The sequence below is a fragment of the Bufo gargarizans genome, chromosome 1, assembly GCF_014858855.1.
Source record: "Bufo gargarizans isolate SCDJY-AF-19 chromosome 1, ASM1485885v1, whole genome shotgun sequence".
NCBI lineage: Eukaryota > Metazoa > Chordata > Amphibia > Anura > Bufonidae > Bufo > Bufo gargarizans.
The window spans coordinates 122,348,435-122,371,986 of NC_058080.1; the positions used below are offsets into that span (position 1 = coordinate 122,348,435).

Sequence of the window (23,552 nt, forward strand, 5' to 3'; positions counted from 1 at the left end):
TGCTCCCCAGGTAGTCAGGGCAACCGACCGGCTCCAGGGTCTGATCTTTTCCCTCATAGATCCGAAATTTGTGGGTATAGCCTGTGGCCCTTTCACAGAGCTTATACAATTTGACCCCATACCGGGCGCGCTTGCTTGAGATGTATTGTTTGAAGCCAAGGCGCCCGGTAAAATGTATCAGGGACTCGTCTACGCAGATGTTTTGCTCTGGGGTATACAAATCTGCAAATTTCTGGTTGAAATGGTCTATGAGGGGCCGAATTTTGTGGAGCCGGTCAAAAGCAGGGTGGCCCCTGGGACGGGAGGCGGTGTTGTCACTAAAGTGCAGGAAACGCAGGATGGCCTCAAAACGTGCCCTGGACATAGCAGCAGAGAACATGGGCATGTGATGAATCGGGTTCGTGGACCAATATGACCGCAATTCATGCTTTTTTGTCAGGCCCATGTTGAGGAGGAGGGCCAGAAAAGTTTTAATTTCGGAAACTTGGACTGGTTTCCACCGGAAAGGCTGGGCATAAAAGCTTCCCGGGTTAGCGGTGATAAATTGTGTGGCATACCTGTTTGTTTCGGCCACAACTATGTCTAAAAGCTCCGCAGTCAAGAACAGCTCAAAAAATCCCAGGGCCGAACCGATCTGAGCTGTCTCAACCCGAACTCCAGACTGGGCAGTGAAAGGGAAAACTACAGGTGCGGCTGAAGTTGGGGACTGCCAATCAGGGTTTGCCAGCACCTCTGGGATTCTAGGGGCTCTACGGGCACGTCTTTGCGGTGGCTGCGACGGGGTCACTACTGCACGTGCCACCGTACCAGCTTCAACTGCCCTTCTGGTGCTCGCTACTTCACCAGGTTGTACGGCAGTGCTGGTACTAGGTCCAGGGAGGGCTGGGCTGCTGGTGTATGCCTCACCACGTAATCCAACAGCACCAGCCCCACTCTGCTGCTCTTGAAGCGGATCCTGCGCAACCTGTGGTCTAGCGACACGGGGCCGGGTACGCCTGGTGGTATCGGACCTCAGCCTCCTCGTCCGAACTTTGGGTCAGAGAGCCACTGCTTTCTACAGGTTTGTATTCTGACCCGCTGGATTCATCAGATGAGGGTTCCCACTCCTCATCCGACTGGGTCAGAAGCCTGTAGGCGTCTCCAGAGGAATATCCCCTGTTTGACATTTTGGGCAACAAAATTTAGGGGTATTCCCTGAGACTACCCAAGAAAAAAAAAGCAAGCCTGTCTTACAAAGGGGAGGCTAGCGAAGTACCGGAGGCCGCTGCGGTTGATAAAAAATATCAAAACAGATTTTTTTTATCGCCGCAGTGCGTGTAAAGTGATTGTGCAGTGATCAAAAAAAAAATTTTTTTGTCACTGCGGTGGGGCGGGCGTGGGTGAACGCACGTGTGGGCGACCGATCAGGCCTGATCGGGCAAACACTGCGTTTTGGGTGGAGGGCGAACTAAAGTGACACTAGTACTATTATAGATCTGACCGTGATCAGTTTTGATCACTTCCAGATACTATAAAAGTACAAATGCTGATTAGCGATACGCTAATCAGCGAATAACGGACTGCGGTGCGGTGGGCTGGGCGCTAACTGATCGCTAACTACCTAACCAAGGGGCCTAAACTATACCTAAAACCTAACGGTCAATACCAGTGGAAAAAAAAAGTGACAGTTTACACTGATCACTTTTTTCCTTTCACTAGTGATTGACAGGGGCGATCAAAGGGTTAATTAGGGTTCAGGGGGGTGATCTGGGGCTATAGTGTAGTGTTGGTGTACTCACAGTGTAGCCTGCTCCTCTGCTGGATCCAACCGACAAAAAGAACCAGCAGAGGAGCAGGCAGCCATATATCAGATCATATTTACTAATATGATCTGATATATGGCCTCTGATTGTTTTTTTTTTTAAATCGCCAGCCTGCCAGCCGCGATCATTGGCTGGCAGGCTGGTGACCCGACCCCCCTCTACGAAATGCCGGCGCGAACTGCGCGGGCGCATATTCGCGTCATCTCGCGTCTCGCGAGATGACGCGTATATGCGTGACTGTGCGCAGCGCTGCCGCCTCCGGACCGCACATCTGCGTTAGGCGGTCCGGAGGCGGTTAATAATGGGGGAAAAAAAACTGATCAGTTTTATCCTAATGCATTCTGAATGGAGAGCATTCCGTTCAGGATGCATCAGTTCAGTTCCTCTTACGTTTTTTGGACTGAGAAAATACCGCAGCATGCTGAAGTTTTCTCTCCGGCCAAAAATACTGCTTACTTGCCGGAATGCCGGATCCGGCATTCATTTACATTAACCCCTTCCTGCATCCTCACGTACATGTACGTGAGCGAATGCGGCTCTCTGCCGCATCCTCATGTGCATGTACGTGATGGGATCGGGCGGGTGCAGGAGCTGTACCCGCCTGATCCGCAGCACAGGCCCGGCTGTTACTGATAGCCGGGCCCCTGCTGCATCCGCCGGCATCGCTGTGTGCAGTGATGCTGGCGGATTAACCCTTTCACATGCGGCGTATACAGAGGGAGGGGGCTCCATCTGACTCAATTGCTGTGCTGGCAGGGGGTCGATGGTTGCCATGGCAGCCCTGATGCCTTACACAGGCATCGGAGCTGCCAGCCTACGGAAGCCCAGGAGATCCAGCCTGAGTGCTGGGTCTCCTAGGCAACTGTCAGCCTCTCACTGTGTGAGAGGCTGACAGTTCAATACAGAATGTATTGTACTGAATTGAAACAGGGATAAAACCCTGAAAAGGTGAAGTCCCAAAGTGGAACAAATATAAAAAGTAAAATAAAGTGAATTTTTTTAATTCGTTTTTTTAGTTTAAAAAATAAAGTTAAAAAAAAAATAGGGAGCAAAAAGAAAAGTAGACATAGTACATATCGCCTCGTTCGTATAGATCTGCTCTATAAAAATATCACACGATCTAAACCCTCAGATGAACACTGTCAAAAAAGTTGAATAAAAATGGTGCTAAAAAAAAAACGTTTTGTCGTCCTGCATCACTAAAAGTGCAACACCAAGTGACTTAAAAAGGCGTTTTCCCACCAAAATAGTATCAATCTAACAGTCACCTCATCCCGCAAAAAATGAGCCCTTACTTAAGACCATCGCCTAAAAAATAAACCTATGGCACTCGCCTCTCGGACTATGAAGACACCAAAACATAATTTTTTTTTGGGTTAAAAAATATTAGTGTATAAAACTTTTAATAAATAAATAAAAAAAGTAGACATTAGGTATTGCCACGTCTGTAACAACCTGCTCTATAATCACATTAGTTAACCTAAAATCGCACCCCAAAATCATACCAGTCATCTCATCCCGCAAAAAATGAGACCCTACTTAAGACAATCGCCCCCCCCAAAAAAAACTAGGGCTCTCAGAATATGGAGACACTAAAACATGATTTTTGGTGTAAAAAATGCTGTTGGTGTAAAACTTTAATAAAAAAATATACATATTAGTTATCGCTGCGTCCATAATAATCTGCTCTATAAAAATATCACATGATTTAACCCCGACAGCACCTTAGAGAGATGGCTCCGCCCCAGGAGAGGAAACCTGCAGCATAAAAAGGTGGAGCCGCTCTCCCACCTCAGTGAGGTTTCCTGTCCTGGTATGGGAGCCTGCAGTTGGTCGTCCTGACCTGGAAGTCCCGGTAGATGCCGGAGGGTCAACGGCGGCGAGTTGTACCTGCCTGGTCATTCCTCACCCACAGGTGTCGGGTGGCAGGATGGAGGTGACGGAGATTCCGGTCCACAGGGGCAGAAGGTGCCGGTCCCTCAGGCGAGGAGGACCGCACCAACGGATTGAGTGTGGCCAGAAGGCCCCAAGATGCTGCAGATCAGCCAGGACACCAACCGATGTAGACGCTGGATAATGGCGTCCAAACAGGAAGTGCGTTCCATGCGTTCCACGGCCGTGCGCTTCCGGTCAGGTGATCAGAAGTTTGGCATCCCGGCAGTTTTAAAAAGCCCTATTCAGGTATGAGTGCTCTTGGGTTATTTGGATCCCCGGTGACTAAATTCAGGGTGCCAGAGGAAAGGTGGACCAGGTTCTGTTCCAGTGGTATCTGTGGCGTGGTGGGTCTGCAGGAAGTTGTGTATCTCTCAGGTGAGAGGAGCACTTGGTGGCAGAGGGTAACTTTGACAATGTTTCATCGATCCAGGTTTACTTTCTATTATGGATGAAGAGTAGGAGGTCTGAAAGTGCAGATATTGAGATTCTGCCGCCGGTATTGTGAGTCCTAATCTTGGTCCTTAAAGGGTTTAGGCTGTTTCCTTAGATTTGGGTATGGTCCTGTGCCTAAGAAGGTGGTGGCCAAGAAAAAGAACAAGGAATGCCCTATCTGCAAGTGCTCGCTGTCTTCTTCTTACACTAAGAAGCTCTGTCAGCAGTGCATTGAGAAGACGGTGGCTGAGGAGACTCAGAGTCTTCTGAAGGATCTAAAATCTATTATGTTTGAAGTTAAAAATGCCCTGAAAGCCGGTAGGAAGAGGAGAAGAGCGGTGAGGCAGGAGTCTGACGTGGAATCGGAAGATAGTGAATCTCTCTCCGGGGATGAGGACTCTAATGATTCCTCCTCTTCTGAAGATAACGCAAGAGAAGGGAAGTTCCTATTTCCAGCAGAAGATATGGACAAATTGTTAAGTTATCCGATCTATCCTGGAGTTGGAGGATACCAGAGAGGATTGATCTGTAGAAGATGTCATTTTTGAGGGGCTTAGGGAAAGGAAGCGTAGATGTTTCCCTGTCCATAGATCTATTTCAGCGGTGATAGAGAAAGAGTGGAAAAAGCCAGATAAAAAGCCATTTATTTCTAACACCTTAAAACGGAAGTACCCCTTTGAGGAAGAGGCTTCTACATCTTGGGACAAGGCCCCAAAACTGCATGTAGCCATTTCTAAGATTTCTAAAAGATCCTCCCTGCCTTTTGAGGATATGGGATTTTTAAGGGACCCCTTAGATAAGAGAATAGATTCTTCTCTTTAAGAATTCGTGGGAATCTTCTGCGGCTTCTTTCAGGCCTAGTATAGCTGCCACTGTTGTTGCGAGGTCTATGTCACTGTGGTTTAGGGCTGCAACGATTAATCGATGTTATCGATTATATTCGATAACTGGATTCGTTGTCGACGAATCCAGTTATCGAATAATCGCCGATTCGTTGCTATTCGGGCGGGCGGGCGGTCGCTGCATCTTTATTTTACCTTTTTACAATGACGCTCCCGCTCCTGTAACAGCCAGGCAGAGCGGACGGCGGCGTAACGTCACTCACTCACGTGACACGCCAGCTCCGCCTCCTTCATTCATGAAGTGGGCGGAGCAGGCGCGTCACGTGATTGAGTGACGTTACGCCGCCGTCCGCTCTGCCTGGCTGTTACAGGAGCGGGAGCGTCATTGTAAAAAGGTAAAATAAAGATGCAAGCATCGGGGCCGGGGCTGTTAGGGGGAAGGGGGAATCTGTCTATGGCACTGCTATGGGAAGGGGGGGAGGATCTGTCTATGGCACTGCTATGAGGAACGGGATCTGTGCACTGTTATGAGGAACGGGATCTGTGCACTGTTATGAGGAACGGGATCTGTGCACTGTTATGAGGAACGGGATCTGTGCACTGTTATGAGGAAAGGGATCTGTGCACTGTTATGAGGAAAGGGATCTGTGCACTGTTATGAGGAAAGGGATCTGTGCACTGTTATGAGGAAAGGGATCTGTGCACTGTTATGAGGAAAGGGATCTGTGCACTGTTATGAGGAAAGGGATCTGTGCACTGTTATGAGGAAAGGGATCTGTGCACTGTTATGAGGAAAGGGATCTGTGCACTGTTATGAGGAAAGGGATCTGTGCACTGTTATGAGGAAGGGATCTGTGCACTGTTATGAGGAAAGGGATCTGTGCACTGTTATGAGGAAAGGGATCTGTGCACTGTTATGAGGAAAGGGATCTGTGCACTGTTATGCCCATAACAGTGCACAGATCCCCCTCTCCATAACTACGCCGTCCACAGATCCCCCATAACTACGCCGTCCACAGATCCCCCATAACTACGCCGTCCACAGATCCCCCATAACTACGCCGTCCACAGATCCCCCATAACTACGCCGTCCACAGATCCACCATAACTACGCCGTCCACAGATCCCCCATAACTACGCCGTCCACAGATCCCCCATAACTACGCCGTCCACAGATCCCCCATAACTACGCCGTCCACAGATCCCCCATAACTACGCCGTCCACAGATCCCCCATAACTACGCCGTCCACAGATCCCCCATAACTACGCCGTCCACAGATCCCCCATAACTACGCCGTCCACAGATCCCCCATAACTACGCCGTCCACAGATCCCCCATAACTACGCCGTCCACAGATCCCCCATAACTACGCCGTCCACAGATCCCCCATAACTACGCCGTCCACAGATCCCCCATAACTACGCCGTCCACAGATCCCCCATAACTACGCCGTCCACAGATCCCCCATAACTACGCCGTCCACAGATCCCCCATAACTACGCCGTCCACAGATCCCCCATAACTACGCCGTCCACAGATCCCCCATAACTACGCCGTCCACAGATCCCCCATAACTACGCCGTCCACAGATCCCCCATAACTACGCCGTCCACAGATCCCCCATAACTACGCCGTCCACAGATCCCCCATAACTACGCCGTCCACAGATCCCCCATAACTACGCCGTCCACAGATCCCCCATAACTACGCCGTCCACAGATCCCCCATAACTACGCCGTCCACAGATCCCCCATTAGTGTCGTCCACAGATCCCCCATAATAGTGTCGTCCACAGATCCCCCATAATAGTGTCGTCCACAGATCCCCCATAATAGTGTCGTCCACAGATCCCCCATAAGTGTCGTCCACAGATCCCCCATAAGTGTCGTCCACAGATCCCCCATAATAGTGTCGTCCACAATTTGTTTTAATATGGCCTTTGAACATAATTTTTCAAGTAAGATCATATAAACCTCTCTGTTTGGTAATTTTGTCGTTTTTTCCGATTAATCGATTAATCGTAGAAATTAATCGGCAACTAATCGATTATTCAAATAATCGTTAGCTGCAGCCCTACTGTGGTTAGATAGGCTAGAGGGGCAGATTAGGGATAAATGCCCTAGAGAACAGTTGTTAGCGTCTATGTCCACTTTCCAGAAGGCCGCAGACTTTATTGCGGATGCCTCGGTGGACGCGGTGAGGCTGGAAGCAAGAGCCGCATCCCTTTCCAATTCTGCGCGATCTGCTTTGTGGCTTAAAAATTGGAAAGGGGGAGATATGCCGTCCAAGCTGAGGCTATGTAGCATCCCCTGTGATGGCCAGTTTCTTTTCGGGTCTGAACTTGACTCTTTACTCGAAAAAGCGGCAGATAGAAAGAAAAAATTTCCCCAGGAGTCATTCACTCAGTTCAAGCAGTATAAACGGCCCTTTCGGAACCCGTCAAGATTTCAAAATAAGAAGCAGACGGGGACAGAGAGCAGGGAGCAAGGGCTAGATCCGGAAGTAAAGGTTTTTTGTTTAGATCAGCCACAACTCGTGCGGAAAAACAGGGAAAGCAATGACGCCATGATCCCAGTAGGAGGAAGATTAAAATTCTTCCTTCCTGCTTGGGAAAAGATGGCAGGGAAATGGTTGATAGGTCTTCTGCGGGAGGGACTAAGATTGGAGTTCTTGAAATACCCCGCAGAAAGATTTGTGATTTCAAGATCTTCTCTCGTAATGCTGCAAGAAATAAAGAAAATTAACAAGCAAAAAGGTGTTAATTCCTGTCCCAGAGTCAGAGCTAGGGAAAGGTTTCTATTCCACCCTGTTCCTAGTGAAGAAACCAGATGGGTCATACCAGACAATAATAAATCTCAGATACCTGAACAAGTTCCTGAAAGCCAGAAAATTCAAAATGGAAACTATCAGGTCAGCGATATATCCTTTATCTCCAGGCTGTCATATGGCGGTTCTGGATTTAAAAGATGCTTACCATCATATTCCGATTCATCCAGATCACCAGAACCGAGTCGGGTCTTCTTCACTATCAGTTCCAGGCACTTCCCTTTGGCCTTTCCATGGCGCCTCGGATCTTTACCAAGGTAGTGGCGGAGATGGCTTCCTTCATCAGAAGGGAGAACATCCCGTTTTTGCCTTACCTGGATGATTTTCTGGTGGTGGCCCAATCTCAGGAGGCGTGTGTCAGGGCTCTGAATCGGGTGATGGAGGTACTTCAGTCCCTGGGGTGGCTGTTAAATGTCCAGAAGTCCAGGATGCAGTCATTAACAAGCCAGGTTTTCTAGGGTCTGGTTTTAAATTCCAGGCTGGAGAAGACTTTCCTCACAGAGGAGAAGGTAGCTGGGGTTCAGGGAGTAGTTCAGAGGGTTCAGTCAGGAGAAGGCTTATCCATAAGGAAAGCTATGTCCCTGTTAGGAGTTTTGACATCCCGCATGCCAACGGTCCAGTGGGCGCAGCAACACTCTCGACAGTTACAGGGAGAGATCTTGGCTGCCACGAAACGGGCAGGGACATCCCTGGAGTCAATTATAAAATTATCAGATGTAACTCTTTCATCCCTAAATTGGTGGAAGGAAGTAGAGAATCTGACTCAGGGACTTCCCTGGTCCTTTCCGGAACCAGTAGTTGTGACTACGGACGCCAGCCCCTGGGGATGGGGGGGCTCTTGTGGAGGATCAGATTTTTCAGGGAGAGTGGTCCCAGGGTCAGAGACTGTTCTCGACAAATCGAAAGGAGCTGAGAGCTGTTTTGCTGGCCTTAAGAGCAGTTCTTCCTATGATCCAGAACAGACATGTGAGAGTGATGTCCGACAATCGGACGGTGGTCTCATATCTCAATCATCAGGGAGGAACCAGGTCAGATTCCTTACGAAAAGAGACTAAATGGATTTTCGAGGATATAGAGGGGAGAGTGCTTCATCTCTCTGCCATTCATATCAGAGGGGTCGAGAATTCTCGAGCGGACTTCTTGAGTTGCCACAGGTTACGTCAGGGGGAGTGGTCACTGAATCCAGAGATTTTCTCCCAGATAGATTTATGGGGTCTGCCTTCAGTAGAAATGTTCGCCACAAGGGAGAACAGAAAGGTGCAAAAATTCTTCTCCCTCAGTCCAGAGGAGTGCCCATCTGGGGTGGACGCCTTCCTCCAGAGATGGGACTTTCCTCTAGGTTACGCCTTTCCCCCGCTACAGTTGATTCCGCTAGTGATAAGGAAGATCAGATACGAAGGGGCAAGAGTAATTCTGATAGCCCCCTTCTGGCCGAAGAGGGAGTGGTTTTCCTTGTTGAGAGCCATGTCGGTTTCGGATCCGTGGATCCTGCCAGGAATTCCGGACCTGTTGTCACAGGGTCCAGTGTTCCACCCTGAAGTAGAGTCTCTGCATTCCCTTGATGTCAGGAGGTGTATTTTGCAGTACCTGGATGTGACTAAAGACTGGAGAAAATCTTCCGCCTTATTTGTTCTGGTCGGTGGGGCTAGAAAAGGTAATACAGCCTCTAAGGCATCTATTGCCCGCTGGATCAGAGAAGCTATATCCTTGGCGTATTCAGTGTCCGGTGCGTCTCCCCCTGTTTCTGTGAGGGCTCACTCCACGAGGGCGGTGTCCACTTCTTGGGCAGAGAGGGCCAGCGTATCTATTTAACAGATCTGTCGGGCTGCCACCTGGTCTTCTCCGTCCACTTTCTATAAGCACTATAGGCTTCAGCTTGACTCTATTTCTGACCTTCTCTTTGGCACAAAGGTCTTGAGTACTGTCACCCACCCTGAGGATGATCTCTGAAATCTCTCTCTAAAGTGCTGTCGTGGGGGAGGGGAAAAATGATGATTACACTTACCGGTAATCGGATTTTCCTGACCCCACGACAGCACCTCTTTATTCCCTCCCTGTTGGTGTAGGGCTGTGTGTTCACAGGTGTTGCAAAAAAAAAATAAAAAAATGTGTAAGAACTAAACTAACGTAAGGGGAGTCCCTCTCATGCTCTGGAAACTCACTGAGGTGGGAGAGCGGCTCCACCTTTTTATGCTGCAGGTTTCCTGTCCCGGGGCGGAGCCATCTCTCTAAGGTGCTGTCGTGGGGTCAGGAAAATCCGATTACCGGTAAGTGTAATCATCATTTTTTTCATCTTACAACACAAAGTGTAATACCAAACAATCAAAAAGCCATACACACCCCAAAATCATACCAATCAATCCGTTTCATCCTGCAAAAAATGAGACCCTACATAAGACAGTCGCAAAGTCCTGATTGGCCATTGAGTCCAGTCTGTAATGTCTGACAAAGGTAGTGGAGGAAGACCAGGTTGCTGCCTTGCAGATATTATCAATGGAAGCTCCTGCTTTTTCCAGGTTGTAGCCATGGCTCTGGTAGAATGAGCCCTCAAAGCTTTGGGGCAAGACAAATTCTGCAGTCTATAACATTCCCTGATTGTCTCCTCGATCCAGCGGGCTAAAGAGGTTTTAGAGCAGTGGTTCTCAACCTTTCTAAAGCCGTGACCCCTTAATACAGTTCCTCATGTTGTGGTGACCCCCAACCATTAAATTTTTTTCCTTGCTACGTCATAACTAATTTTGCTACTGTTTTAATTGTAATGTAAATATCTGATATGCAGGATGTATTTTTATTGCTACAAATTGAACATAATTAAAGCAGAGTAATTAATCACAAAGACAAAATGTTGGGTACCCCTCAAATAAATAAATCAGTGGTGCTTCAAGTCCCCCCCCAAATAAATAAATCAGAAGTGCTCAGGGTCCCCCAAATAAATCAGCGAGGCTTCAGGTCTCCCCCAAATAAATAAATCAGCGGTGCTCTGGGTACCCCCAAATAAATAAATCAGTGGTGCATCAGGTTTCCCCCAAATAAATAAATCAGTGGTGCTCAGGGTCCCCCAAATAAATCAGCGGTGCTTCAGGTCTGCTTAAATTTTAAGCAGACCTGAAGCACTGCTGATTTATTTATTTGGGGGACCCTGAGCACTTCTGATTTATTTATTTAAGCCTTAAATAAATAAATCAGAAGTGCTCAGGGTCCCCCAAATAAATAAATCAGCGGTGCTTCATGTCCCCCCAAATAAATTAAGCCTTGCTCAGCCAAATAATTAAAATAAAATTAGCCAGGCTCAGCCAGGCTCAATTAAATCATTGGTGGCAGTGGTGCTCAGCGGCAGTGTCCTTAACGAAAAAACTCGGACCTTAGCAGACAGGCGGCCCGACTTACCCATCAAGACGTCAGGCTCCTTCAAGCACAGGCAGTGATAGGACATCAATTCCTGTGCGCGAGGATAAGGGGCCGCTGCCGTTGTGCGGGCGACCCACAATAGGAAGCCTCAGGCGACCCCCCGGAAAGGGCCGATCGACCCCCAGGTTGAGAACTACTGTTTTAGAGGCTTTGCATCCCTTGTTTTTACCACCGAATTGGGTGAAGAGGTTTGGTGATTTTCTCCAAGGTTTCATCCGCTTGATGTAGGCGAGGACTGCTCTTCTCACATCCAGACAGTGGAACCGTTCCTCCTGTATGTTTTTGGGAGCGGTACAAAATGAAGGGAGTATTATCTCCTGTTCTCTGTGAAACACAGACAACCTTTGGTAAAAAGGAATGATACAACTGAACTATCCTATCATCTAAGACCTTCAAAAAGGGTTCCCTAACTGACAGGGCCTGAATCTCTCCTATCCTACGGGCAATAGATAATCAGGTATGTTCAGCCGGCACTCTGTTCAGGAGGCGTGGTGCAAGCGTCCGAGATAACAATCTCGTATATATTAGAAGAAAAGACCGGCACTCACTGAATCTTCTTGCAAACTTAGGCTTTAATCGTCACATATAAAGTACAGATTCTGTGACGCGCGTTTCGGCTCACAATCCGAGCCTTTCTCAAACAGATATGGCATACACAAAGTAAAACACTCACGATTTAAATGGACCACTGAGGCGGAAGTGACATCAGGTCACCATGGTGATATAATTAATGTGAAAGAACAGCCCAACTGCAGCAACATCAATCAGGACACCATTGTTATATTCATACATGGAACTCTCCAAAAGTTTTTGAACCAAGGTCAGATGATGCGGTTGGGGGTTCATCACGTTTTCTGAAAAATAGAAAGAAAAAACGAATTATAACAATAAATATACACAGTGGGGTTGGAGATTACAGGAAGCTGTGAAGATCATACTCCCGATTCAATCCCATGGGTTCAAGTGTCTGCAATGTGTGAATCCAATAAGCTTCACGCTTTTTTAACATCTTAATCCTATCACCACCTCTGCGTGGTTGCGGTACATGTTCAATAATTTGAAAGCGCAGTTGTGCAATATTATGATTACAGCGATCAAAATGGTAAGGGATTGGTAAGAGCAGATTCCTTTTTCGTATGGTAGACTTGTGTTTAGAGAAGCGATCTTTCATCCGCATAGAAGTCTCTCCTATGTATAGGAGTCCACACGGACATTTTAGTAAATACACTATAAAATTACTGTTGCATGTAAAAAAAAACTTAACAGGGAATTGCTTGCCTGTATGGGGATTTGAGAAATATTCCCCTCTAATCACACTTGAACAGTGTATACATCCCAAACAGGGAAATGTACCCTTTCTTGGGGTAGACAATGTCTGTTGTCGCTTCTCAGAATGACCGCTGCCCACGTCAGCCCTTACCACCATATCGCGAATATTTTAGTTGCGCTTATAGCAAATCAGAGGAGGATTCTTAAATTCCTCCACGGAGGGATATGCCCTAGACAAAATGTTCCAATGTCTATTAAAGATAAGACTACACTTGTTAACCCATGGGTGCTATTTAATAGGGATGTCCCGATACCATTTTTTTAAGACTGAGTACGAGTACCGATACTTTTATTTAAGTACTCACCGATACCAATTACTGATACTAATTTTAACAATAAAATACACACACATGTATTTTCTGACCACTGACCAACCAAAAGGCCCCAAAACAGAACTATAAAATTCCAAGGAGACATTATACTGTATGGGGGCAGCCACAAGGAGACATTATACTGTATGGGGGCAGCCACAAGGAGACATTATACCGTATGGGGGCAGCCACAAAGAGACGTTATACCGTATTGGGGGCAGCCACAAGGAGACGTTATACCATATGGGGGGCAGCCACAGGGAGATTTTATACCGTATGGGGGCAGCTACAAGGAGACGTTATACCGTATGAGGGCAGCTACAAGGAGATGTTATACTGTATGGGGGCAGCTACGAGGAGATGTTATACTGTATGGGGGCAGCTACGAGGAGATGTTATACTGTATGAGGGCCACAAGGAGACACTACTGTAAGGAGTCAGGACAACAATTTTTGAAGCCCCTCCCTCCTCAGTATAATAGTCTTATGGCCATCATACAGTAATGTATATTTCTTCTTGCCCTAATGCCTGCTTTTAGAGATCAATGTGCAGCTTGCAGGCAGGAAGGGAAGGACCAGGGCCATAGAAGACACAACACCTTTATTTCTGTCTGTGACCACTTGGGCTGGTTATAATCTTCTAAGCTTTATACACTTACTAGGGTCGGTGCCTATAACTTTTAAAACTACTGGCAGGCGAACTCTGTTTGAGGAGGCCGGAGGGTGTCTGGACTCTGGAGACGCATTTAGATGGAAAGTTCGGATCTTTTTCATGAATCGGTTCATTCGAATCAGTTCATTCAAAAGAACCGATTCATGAATCAAATCTTCGGTTCACTTCCCGAGTCGGCTCTCAAGTGAACCGAAGGTCAAGAGGGACTCGCTCCTGGCAAACACAGCTCTGCTGCAGTGAATGCAGTGGAGCAGACTGTAATGTAATTACAATGTATAGTTATTGCAGGGACTCATAGAATCGTCTGAGAGTTTATTAGTTAAAAGAATCTACTGTCACCGAGTCCCTGCCAGGCTTCCTGCTCTGCTGCATGCACCCTGTACACACACAGCTCCGCTACATGCTATACTAATGCCCCCCCCCCCAAAGAAGAGACCTTACTCCTCTCACTATTCAGCAGTGAAGTGGGATAGCCTTGACTCTCAAATCTTGCTGACATTTCTTTTAAACGATTTTCCCTCACGTCTGCTCCTGAAACAATCCTACGGACCCTCTGGAATTGAGAGTGGGGCAGTGCTTTTTTGACTAGGAGGGTGGTTACTTGAATAATGAAGGAGAGAATTCCTGTCGGTATTCTTAATATATAAGTCAGTCTCCACTGCTCCATTCTCACCTTTTAATCACAAGGGTATCCAAAAAAATGTATCTTATGGATGTCAAAATGCAGCATAAATTGAAGTTCAGACCATACAGAATTTAAATAATCTTAGAAGTCCCGAAGGGATCGAATGCCGCCCCGCCACACGCAAAACACGTCATCGACAAATCTTCGCCAAAAATTTGTGAAGTTTAAACAATTTATTGTAGATATATTTGTCCTCAAACCATGACATGTAAGCATTTGCATATGGCGGTGCGGCATTCGAGCCCATCGCAGTCCCACAGCACTGCTGGTAGTATGTGTCCTGAAACAAAAAATAATTTTCATTCAAGATAATCTCAAGTAGGCTCAGAAAAAAATGTTTCTCACGTTCTGTGTGAGAGGAGAAGGACAACAACCACTCTACAGCCCGTATGCCCTTAGAGTAATAGAAGTATATAACGAACAGACGTCAAAAGGTAACTAATAAGTCATCATCCTGTAACACCAGGTCTCTAATCTCATGTAGAAATTGATTCGTATCAAGCAGGAAAGATGGCATATTCTTAGTAAAAGGTGTCATAACTTTCTCCAAGAGAATCGCTGGTGGGGATAAAATAGAATGAGTCAAAGCCACAATTGGACGGCCAGGCGGTTGACTAAGGGATTTATGCACTTTGGGGAGTGTATAAAACACTGGCGTTACAGGATGATGATTAATCAAGTATTCCCCCAATTTGGGGTCAATGGTATGATTTAGATACTGGATCCCCTTTTAATGGCCGATATAAATCAGTGTTGGCTAATTGACCCAAAATCTAATTAATGTAATATTCCTTGTCCATCAAGACAAGGGCACCCCCTTTATCAGCAGGCTTAACAATTAAACTGCTATCCTGTAACAAATCATTAAGCGCCTGTCTTTCAGGATGTGAGAGATTGTGACTTAAAGGGAACCTGTCACCGGGATTTTGTGCAAAGAGCTGAGGACATGGGTTGCTAGATCGCCGCTAGCACATCTGCAATATCCAGTCCCCATAGATCTGTGTGCTTCTATTGTGTAAATAAACCGATTTGATACATATGCAAATTAACCTGAGATGAGTCCTGTCCCTGACTCATCTCGCATACAGGACTCATCTCAGGTTAATTTGCATATGTATAAAATCGGTTTATTTACACAATAAAAGCACACGGAGCTATGGGGACTGGGTATTGCGGATGTGCTACCGGCCATCTAGCAACCCATGTCCTCGGCTCTATACACAAAATCCTGGTGACAGGTTCCCTTTAACCTCTTAAGGACACATGACGTACCGGTACGTCATGATGTCCTGGTACTTAAGGACACATGACGTACCGGTACGTCATGTGTTGTTCCGATCACTGCCGCCCGGCTGGCAGTGATCGGAACAAGGTGCCTGCACAAATCATTGAGCAGGCACCTAGGCTAAATGCGCGGGCGGGTCCCGTGACCCCCCCCCCCCCCCCATGTCGGCGATCGCAACAAACCGCAGGTCAATTCAGACCTGCGGTTTGATCAGCTTTTTGCCGTTTCTGATCCGCGGGGATCAGAAACGTTACAATGCCCAAAATATATATGTTCTTCCTCCCCCTGCACCCCTGAATGATATTATGTGGGCGGGTGGTGCAGGGGGAGGGTTGCGGGCGGTGCGGCAGGCGGGATCGCGATCCCCCGCCCGCCTCCCCTTGAATAATCGTTGGTGGCTAGTGGGTATACCAGGGTGCCAGCCCTGGTATAAACGTCTGACATCGGTGATGCGATGTCAGACGTTTAACCCTTTCCATACAGCGGTCCGTACGGACCGCTGTATGGAAAAGGTTAACAGCGCAGGGAGCTCCCTCCCTCTCCGATCGGGGGGCTGCTGTGCCTTTGCAGCCCCCCGATGGGAGAGGGAGAGAGCCCCCCGAAGCCCCGTCCTCACCCTTCCCCGTCTGCGAAGTTGTGGCAGACGGGGAAGGTTCCCATGGCAACAGGACACCTGCTCAGGCGTCCTGCTGTCCATGGTGCTGAACAGATCTGTGCTGAAGGCATAGATCTGTTCAGTGTAAGTAAAATACAGTGCAGTACTCTATATAGAGTACAGTACTGTATTATACAGACATCAGACCCACTGGATCTTCAAGAACCAAGTGGGTCTGGGTTAAAAAGAAGTGAAAAAAAGTAAAAATCAAAAAACACATTTATCACTGATTAAAAATGAAAAAAATTAAATTCCCTACACATGTTTGGTATCGCCGCGTCCGTAACGACCTGATCTATAAAACGGTCATGTTACTTTACCCGAACGGTGAACGCCATAAAATAAAAAATTCAAAACTATGATGAAATTGAAATTTTGCCCACCTTACTTCCCCAAAAAAGGTAATAAAAGTGATCAAAAAAGTCGCATGTACGCCAAAATTGTAACAATCAAACCGTCATCTCATCCCGCAAAAAATGAGACCCTACTTAATCGCCCAAAAACTGAAAAAACTATGGCTCTTAGACTATGGAAACACTAAAACATAATTTTTCTTGTTTCAAAAATGAAATCATTGTGTAAAACTTGCATAAATTAAAAAAAAGTATACATAATAGGTATTGCCGCGTCTGTATGGACCGGCTCTATAAAAATATCACATGACCTAACCCCTCAGGTGACCACCGTAAAAAAATAAAAACGGTGTAAAAAAAGCAATTTTTTGTCATCTTACGTCACAAAAAGTGCAATAGCAAGCGATCAAAAAATCATATGCACCCCAAAATAGTGCCAATCAAACCATCATCTTATCCCGCAAAAAATGAGACCCTACTTAAGATAATCACCCAAAAACTGAAACAACTATGGCTCTTAGACTATGGAGAAACTAAAACTTTTTTTGTTTTAAAAATGAAATCATTGTGTAAAACTTACATAAATAAAAAAATGTGTATACATATTATGTATCGCCGCGTCCGTGACAACCTGCTCTATAAAATTTCCACATGATCTAACCTGTCAGATGAATGTTGTAAATAACAAAAAAAAAACTGTGCCAAAAAGGTATTTCTTGTTACCTTGCCGCACAAAAAAGTGTAATATAGAGCAACCAAAAATCATATGTACCCTAAACTAGTACCAACAAAACTGCCACCCTATCCCGTAGTTTCTAAAATGGGGTCACTTTTTTAGAGTTTCTACTCTAGGGGTGCATCAGGGGGGCTTCAAATGGGACATGGTGTCAAAAAAAACAGTCCAGCAAAATCCAGCCTTCCAAAAACCGTATGGCATTCCTTTCCTTCTGCGCCCTGCCGTGTGCCCGTACAGCAGTTTACGACCACATATGGGGTGTTTCTGTAAACTACAGAATTAGGGCCATAAATAATGAGTTTTGTTTGGCTGTTAACCCTTTCTTTGTAACTGGAAAAAAAATATTAAAATGGAAAATCTGCCAAAAAAGTGAAATTTGGAAATTGTATCTCTATTTTCCATTAAATCTTGTGCAACACCTAAAGGGTTAAAAATGTATGTAAAATCAGTTTTGAATACCTTGAGGGGTGTAGTTTCTTAGATGGGGTCACTTTTATGGAGTTTCTACTCTAGGGGTGCATCAGGGGGGCTTCAAATGGGACATGGTGTCAAAAAAAGAGTCCATCAAAATCTGGCTTCCAAAAACCATACGGCGCACCTTTCACTCTACGCCCCGCTGTGTGGCCGTACAGTAGTTTACGGCCACATATGGGGTGTTTCTGTAAACGGCAGAGTCAGGGCAATAAAGATACAGTCTTGTTTGGCTGTTAACCCTTGCTTTGTTAGTGGGAAAAAATGGGTTAAAATGGAAAATAAGGCAAAAAAATGAAATTTTCAAATTTCATCCCCATTTGCCAATAACTCTTGTGCAACACCTAAAGGGTTAACGACGTATGTAAAATCAGTTTTGAATACCTTGAGGGGTGTAGTTTCTTAGATGGGGTTTCTTTTTGGGAGGTTTCTATTATCTAAGCCTCACAATATGACTTCAAACCTGAACTGGTCCATAAAAAGTGGGATTTTGAAGATTTCTGAAAATTTTAAAAATTTGCTTCTAAACTTCTAAGCCTTGTAACATCCCCAAAAAATAAAATATAATTCCCAAAATGCTACAAACATGAAGTAGACATATGGGGAATGTAAAGTCATCACAATTTTTGGGGGTATTACTATGTATTACAGAAGTAGAGAAACTGAAACTTTGAAATTTGCAAATTCTAGACATTTTTTGGTAAATTAGATATTATTTTGTGCAAAAAAAATAATTTTTTTGACTTCATTTTACCAGTGTCATGAAGTACAATATGTGACGAAAAATCAATCTCAGAACGGCCTGGGTAAGTCAAAGCGTTTTAACCACTTCAACCCCGCTAGCTAAAACCCCCTTAATGACCAGGCCACTTTTTACACTTCTGCACTACACTACATTCACCGTTTATCGCTCGGTCATGCAACTTACCACTCAAATGAATTTTACCTCCTTTTCTTCTCACTAATAGAGCTTTCATTTGGTGGTATTTTATTGCTGCTGACATTTTTACTTTTTTTGTTATCAATCAAAATGTAACGATTTTTTTTGCAAAAAAATGACATTTTTCACTTTCAGCTTTAAAATTTTGCAAAAAAAACTACATCCATATATAAATTTTTCGCCAAATTTATTGCTCTACATGTCTTTGATAAAAAAAAAAATGGTTTGGGTAAAAGTTATAGCGTTTACACACTATGGTACAAAAATTTGAATTTCCGCTTTTTGAAGCAGCTCCGACTTTCTGAGCACCTGTCATGTTTCCTGAGGTTCTACAATGCCCAAACAGTAGAAAAAACCCAGAAATGACCCCATTTCGGAAAGTAGACACCCTAAGGTATTCGCTGATGGGCATAGGGAGTTCATAGAACTTTTTATTTTTTGTCACAAGTTAGCGGAAAATGATGATTTTTTATTGGCTGGGGTCTTTGTCTCCTTCTTCCTAAAAAAGTTGAGTGGAATGCTCCAACTGTGGAGTCGCTGCCAGATCCAGATGACAGAGCCTCCCCGGCGCTGAGGCCGAGTAAATAGTGGCGTAGCAGTGCCTGACAAGTCCTGCCATTTGTATACGCGTTTGTTCTGATAGTCCTCAGAATCTCTGATAAATTTTTGACGTTTGGTACTTTCAATATCTTGCTTGAGATCAATACAAATTTTATCCACTTTGGACTTCAGGGCAGTTAATTCGTCAGCAGGTAATAAGTCTTTCAATTGCGTCTCAATGGACGTTATTTTCTCTTTACTGGCAGATATCGCCTCGGTCAGAAATTCAATGGTTAATACCATAAGGTCCATGGAACATCCTACGGGCAGTAGTGATAGCTAGTAGAAATACTGTCTTGAACGATAGAAGTTTGTCAGATATATCCTCAATGGGTTCGAAGTGAGAATCACATAAGCTGTTCAGTACTACATTTAAGTCCTACGTGGGAACAGTTTGTCTTAAAGTGGGTCGCATTCTGGAAACTGCCCTGATAAACCTGTTAACCCATCTGTGTTCTGCTAAGGGAAAGTCTAAGCAGTTACTTAAGGCCGAGATCTGCACCTTGAGTGTGCTAGGTTTTAAACCCATATCAAACCCTCTCTGGAGGAAATCTAGTATGTGGCCTATGGATGGATTTCCAGTCCCTGGATGATTTGGGGCTAGCCAAGATGAGAATCTCTTCCTTATTTTAAGATATAGCCGAAGTTACTGGTTTACGGCCTTGTTGCAGAGTTGATATTACCTGATCGGAGAGACCCTTCTTCCTCAGGGTCTGCCTCTCATGATCCAGGCAGTCAGTCTCAGCTTGTTGAGATTGGGATGTTCCAGAGGGCCTTGCGTTAACAGGTCTTTCCTGCATGGAAGGGGAAACGGATCTCTGACTGACATTTCTTTTAAGATGGGTACCAGGCTCTCTTGGGCCAGTCTGGCACAATTAGGATCAGAGTGGTAGGGCTGGTCCTCATCTTCTTTTAAGACTGCCGGGATTAGGGGCAAAGGAGGAAAGGCGTATGCCAGTTTCATGTCCCATCTCTGGGATAGGGAGTCTACTGCCACTGGACTTCCACTGGGGTTTAGAGAGTAGAAACAGTCCAGCTGTGCATTTTCCCTGGACGCTAAGAGGTCTATCTCTGGATGGCCCCATACCTGGCAGATCTGTTTGAAAACTTGTTTGTTCAGGCTCCATTCCCCAGCGTCGATTCTGTGACGGCTTAGGAAGTCGGCTGTCGAGTTCTGAAAACCTTTTAAATGGGTCGCTGAAATGGACAGAACTTCCCTTTCCGCCCATGTGAAAATCTGATCTGCTAGATCCTGAAGGATATAGAACCTACACAGAGAATTGCCAGACCGCTTATGCTATTCAAAGTCTTTATTACAAAAAATCACAAATATTTGCATGATTAAACATAAAAACAATACAGTGCAGGAGATAAAAACGACATCACTGGAGGAGATCTACAGCGGATCTAAGTCCATAAGTATTCAACATGATTTTCACTTTTTTAAAGTGCATGTGCAGCAGAATGACAAATAAATGTATAACAAATATTAAGTAAGTCTTTGGACATTTACCCATGCTGTTTCTCCTCCAGGATGGCGCCAACCTGGAGGAGAAACAGCATGGGTAAATGTCCAAAGACTTACTTAATATTTGTTATACATTTATTTGTCATTCTGCTGCACATGCACTTTAAAAAAGTGAAAATCATGTTGAATACTTATGGACTTAGATCCGCTGTAGATCTCCTCCAGTGATGTCGTTTTTATCTCCTGCACTGTATTGTTTTTATGTTTAATCATGCAAATATTTGTGATTTTTTGTAATAAAGACTTTGAATAGCATAAGCGGTCTGGCAATTCTCTGTGTAGGTTCTATATATATATGATAGCTGCCATAGGCTTAGTCAATTACTTGGATAGAGTAATCATCCCTCGGTTGAGGTGGATATCGGATGTTGTTTTAGATCCTGAAGGAGCAGGCATCTGGTTCTGCTCTGTCTCTTCAGATAACAAACTGTTATATTGTCTGATAATATCCTGACGCATTGACCGCAGAGAAGGTGCTTGGCTGCTCTCAGCGTCTTCAGTACTGCTTTCAGTACCCGGTAATTTGAGGACCTTATTCTGTCCCGAAGTACCCAAAAACCTTGGAAGATATGTTGGTACACATGCCTTCCCCCCCCCAGCCACTTAGACTTGCGTTTGTGGTAACTGTTATGGCTGGAGTCATATTCCACGGGACCCCCTTCTCCAAATTCTCGGGTTCTATCCACCAGGACAGGGATTTCAATACTGTCTGGCCATCTTATCTTGGAAGTCAGAGAGCGGTGGTCTCTGGCCCAGGCTGTCAATACTGCCTCCTGAAGGGGCCTGGAGTGGAACTGGGCCCAAGGTATAATTGAAATACAGGAGGTCATCAGTCCCAGGATCTGCATAGCTTCTCTGATTGCGTGGGTTCTCTTCCTGTTGAACGACTCCATCTTTTCTCTTATATTGACTTGTTTCCTCTCTGGCAGAAAGGAGTGCTGTGTCCTCGTGTCTGGTACCAGGTCCGATTTTTGATAGTTCACAATCCACCCCAGATCTTTGAATAGGGCCAGAGTCTGATGGATGTCCCCCTCCAGCTTTTGTACAGAATCTGCCATCAGCAGAAAATCGTCCAAGTAGGGCACAATTGTAATCGAACTCTGGCGAAGATAGTATTGTAAATTATGGCCTATCTTCACGAAGAGGCGGGGGGCAGATGAGATCCCAAATGGCAGGCACTGAAATTGGTAGTGAAGAATCTCTTCCTTGTACTTTACCGCAAACCTTAGATACTGTTGATGTTGAAGATGTATGGGGATGTGGTAGTACGCATCCTTGAAATCCAATGTGCAGAGTTAAGCACCTGGAGGGATTAAAGGAGTAGTGGACCTTATTGATTCCATCTTGAACCTGTAGTAGGTCACCCACTTGTTTAAAAATTTTAGATTGATGATCGTCCTTATTGACCCGTCTGGTTTCTTCACAAAAAAATAGTCTTGAATAGTGTCCTGTGAAATGTTGGGGAGAAGGGACCTGGGTGACGGCTCCCAGACTCAGAAGCTTCTGTACGTCTGACAGCAGTTGTTGCTGGAGGAGAGGAGATTCGAAGTAAGTCAACTGGAAGGTTTGTGGAGGAGGATCTCTGAAATCTATCCTGAAGCCGTCCCTGATTGAGTCCAGGATCCACTGATTGTGGGTAACTCGCTTCCAATTTTCCCAAAAGTGATGAAGTCTCCCACCTACCGATCTGGCATCATGATTTCCCTGTGTTGGTATTAAAGAGAAAACCCTTCCCCTGCCCCCTTTTGGGGTAGCTCCAACAGCCTGATTTACCCTTCCCTCCAAGACTTGGCCTGACTCTGGCCAGAGGGTCTACGAAAAGGGCTGCGGCTTTTTAGGTTTCTCCTCAGGAAACCCTTTTTTGTTATCCGCCGCGTTCTGGAGGATAGAGTCCAAGACTGGGCCGAACATGAAAGAACCAGAGAATGGTATGGAGCAGAGTCTGTTTTTAGACTACATCCCCTGACCAGGACTTGAGCCATAGGGCAGTTCTAGCAGCGTTAGTCTGAGACTGAGATTTGGCTGCAAATCTAATAGATTCCGTGAAGTGTCCGCCAGGAAACTTGAGGCAATCTTTAGCGGAGGGAGTAACTCTAGGATCTCTTCCATGGATGTCTTAGCTCTGAGGTTATTCTCTAGTTGATTTATCCATAGGACTAAGGCTCTGGAAGCTGAAGTGGCAGCAATGTTAGTGTTAATTGTAGCTGCCCCTGACTCCCAGGATTTTTTCAGCAGACCATCCAACTTCCTATCCATGGGATCCCTCAGCTGCGACAAATACTCAAATGAGATTGAGGTCTTTTTCACTACCTTGGCCACCTGGACATCTACTTTTGGGACCTCGTCCCAGAGATTAGTTTCCTTCGGATCAAAGCGCAGTAGATTTTTTAATTCTCTGGGAATGAAGAGCTTCTTTTCTCCATCTGCCCATTCTTCTGTAATCAGGTCTTTTAAATTTTTATTTACTGGGAAGACCTTCCTTTTCCTGACTTTAAGACCCCCGAACATTTCATCTTCAACTGAGCGTGTCTCTTCCTCCTCCTCAATAGCCATGGTCTGCCTAATGGAGGTGAGTAGAGGATCTAGGTCCTCGGATGAAAAGAAATATCTTCTTTGTTCATCTTGAGGATAGGACACTGAGTCATCGTTTTCCATTTCATCTGAAGCACATAATCCCTCTTCTCTGAATCAGAGTCTGACTGGATCCTGGCTCTTTTGAAGGGGGGGGGGGGGGGGGGAG

General features: G+C 45.6%; 1 protein-coding gene across 5 annotated transcripts in view; it reads left to right on the forward strand.

Moving 5' to 3' along the window:
* Positions 1-23,552, forward strand: part of PRIMPOL (primase and DNA directed polymerase) — a 111,476-nt gene that overhangs the window by 5,151 nt on the left and 82,773 nt on the right. For 2 of the 5 annotated variants that reach the window (XM_044297508.1, XM_044297534.1), the window contains exon 2: positions 18,502-18,550. The exons of the other annotated variants lie outside the window; for them this stretch is intronic. The gene's annotated coding sequence lies outside the window, so the exon portion shown is untranslated. The remainder of the gene's footprint in view (positions 1-18,501; positions 18,551-23,552) is intronic. 5 annotated transcript variants of the gene reach the window in all.